At 44.1% G+C, this 2,970-nt stretch overlaps 1 pseudogene; it reads left to right on the top strand.

Annotated features, from left to right (window-relative positions):
• The first annotated feature begins 1,059 nt into the window (after positions 1-1,059).
• On the top strand, positions 1,060-1,979 carry LOC105089493 (ubiquitin domain-containing protein 2-like; annotated as a pseudogene).
• The last annotated feature ends 991 nt before the right edge of the window (positions 1,980-2,970 follow it).

The following is a 2,970-nucleotide window of genomic DNA, read 5'->3' as shown; positions in this document are numbered from 1 at the left end:
TGTAGAATTCTAGGCCAGAATCTATTTAAGTGGTTCAATAATGTTGCTCCGGTGTACTCTTGCTTGCACTGTTTCTAACCAAATCTGCGGACATCTTCTGTTTGTTCTCTTGTATGCAATGTATCTTTTCTCTGGGGGCTGATGTTAAAAAATTTCCCTTTATCCCTGGTTTTGAACAATTAAATTATGATATTTTCTGACGAGATTTTCTTCAAGATTCTTGGGCTTGGGGTTTGTTGAGTTTCTTGTATCCATGGACTTACGTTTTTCATTGAATTTAGACATTTTTGGCCACTATTTCTTCAAATGTTTTTTCCGCACTAATGTCCTAACTACCCCTCCACCCCCCATATACTTTCCGTCAAGAAAGAGATGCTAAGTGGGTTTATTTCTTCCAGGATACTCACTTTTCGGACTGCGTTTTTCAGGAGAGTAGGGCGAATACATAGAACTCAACATTCTTCCTCTCTTCCCTCCCTCCCTCCTTCTCTTTCTTTCTCCCTCTTTTGTGCAACCTGGTGCTCTCATCCATAGGTGGTCAGTTAGTGGTAAGCCTGGGACTTTCAGATAAGGAGACAATCTGCTTGGGTGTTGAGCTTAAATTAATGATCCAACTCAGCTTCACTAGTATTTCTTGTTTTAGGAGTTACTGCCACACATTGTTCTTTGTGTGTATAACTTTATTGATAACCTTGTGTGTAAGACGTAAGTCATATTTGAGAATTTCTGAATTTTCCAGATAAATATTGGTGACATTCAGTCAACAGCCCAAGGAGAGGATAAAGCGTAAATAGGAAATAAAAGAGCACGGAAGAGGATATTAAATTTCAAAAATTAAATTTACATTTTTGCTTGAGAAAAGGAATATTTGGGGAGTTGTTTAAAATGAAATTGAAGGGTAGAGGCCGGAGCGGCGGCAGGCGCCGAGCCAAGGCGGTGGGTGGAGCGGGGCGTGGTGGCGGGGTGCGGAGGCCGGGCCGCGGCGGGCGAGCAGAGCGGCTGCGACGGGCCAGGAGGGGCGCCCGGAGGTGGCGGCCGAGGCGCCAGGGGTCCCCATGGGCGGGTGGGCGCCCAGCTCGACTCCTCGGGCAGCCTCAGCGAGAACTCGGAGGGCACCAGAGTTGCTTTAGGTCGTAACCAGCCTTTGAAAGAGGAGAAACCCAAATGGAAAAGTGATTATCCCATGGCAGATGGACAGCTGCGCAGCAAGAGAGACGAATTTTGGGATACTGCACCAGCTTTTGAAGGCCTTAAAGAGATTTGGGACACCTTGAAGGCTGCAGCACATGCTTTTGAGAGCAACGATCATGAACTGGCACAAGCAATCATTTATGGTGCAAATATAACGTTACCACATGGTGCACTTACAGAGTGCCATGATGAACTGGGGAATAGATACTAGCTTCCAGCCTGCTGCTTGGCGCCACCAATCAACATGATAGAGGAAAAGAGCGACATAGAGACTGGATACTCCTGAGCCACCGCCCAGTTCTGGATGTGAATCTCAGCTCCGCTTGTGCCTTTCCGCTGGCAAAGACCTCAAACTCGTGGCCCGCAGCACAGACACAGTGAACCACATGAAGAAGCTGCTACATGCAGCAGAAGGAGTGGAACCGAGTGGTCAGCGGTGGTTCTTCTCTGGTCGACCGCTCACCGACAAAATGAAGTTGGAAGAGCTGAAGATCCCAGAGGACTACGTTGTACAGGTTATAATGAGCCAGCCTTTGCAAAACCCGACGCCAGTGGAGAAGTGAGCTGGCCTGTTGGCTGCCCCCAGGTCCCTCCTGCTCCTTTTCGTTGTTGTTAGCGTTTCCTACTCTACAGCATGAAATTTATTTTCCCTGCACTGAATTCCGTATGATTGAATTTAGTTCTGAGGAATTACCAGTGAAAACTTCCATCTGTGATGGAGACCAACAAAAATAATTAATAAAACACAAAGAGCCAGCCTTTGAGACTCATGTAATTACAATTTCTAATTCGAGAGGCAATTAAGAAATAGATAACCATTTATTTTAAAATACCCAACAACTATGTAATGGCTAGATTTAAATGATTTGGACTGTGAATAGAACATCGCATCCATGAAGAACAGCACCAAGCACCTTGTGAATACAGAATTCTTACAAAATAGAATACAGTTTCCAGGAATCACCCATAACAGTTATAAAACTTGAGCTTTTTAAAATGGAAACAAAAAGAGCAGTATTTGAGATTCCCTTCTTTTCTGGTCTTAATTCTTTGCTCAATTAATATTTAGCCATAAAGGAGGAGAGACTGGCAAATTGTGTTTCAGTATTGCTTGCCCCATCCCATATGTTGAGCTCCTTTCTTTACATTCACACTAAATTTTGGTGCCTTCCAGCACGTTGGTGCGGCACCTTTCTGGAACACTAGGCAATAATTTAGTCAGTGCATTCAGATCTCTGATTTTTAACTGGTACTTAGTTGAAAAGTCTCTTGTCCTCTTGCTGCATAAGTATTTTGAAATGTCTTTGTAATGAAGTTGTATTGATAACCAGATTAAGAAGATCACTACTATATAATACCTTCATTGATTTACCCACTCTGTTTAGAACTTCGCAGAGCTGACTGTGCCCCCCGCTGCATGGATCCTAGGCCAGGGAATGCAGGGAATCAAGTACGGCTTGTTAAGAGGATAAGAAACTATCTCTTCTCCCTGAGTTTGCAGGAGAGGGTGTAAGGAGAACCCATTCTATCTGTGCCTGGGAGAATTAAGCCTATCTTCAATCTTTTGAAAAAAATTTCAATTACAGTTTACTTGTGTGAAAGCTCACTGTCATCACTTAAACATCGGCAGTGAGACCAGATGATGAAACGTGGCTTCTGTACTTCATTGTTTCCCACAGCTCTCTGTGACCTCTGGTTGTAGTGGGTGCGAGTTCTCCCCTCTCATCTTTCCTAGCAAAGAGGCAGGTTAAGAACCATATGCAGACTAGATTAGAGGAC

Source organism: Camelus dromedarius, chromosome 30 (assembly GCF_036321535.1).
Source record: "Camelus dromedarius isolate mCamDro1 chromosome 30, mCamDro1.pat, whole genome shotgun sequence".
NCBI classification, from domain to species: domain Eukaryota; kingdom Metazoa; phylum Chordata; class Mammalia; order Artiodactyla; family Camelidae; genus Camelus; species Camelus dromedarius.
The sequence above is the reverse complement of the archived record's forward strand: the minus strand, read 5'-3'. Positions and strand labels throughout refer to the sequence as shown.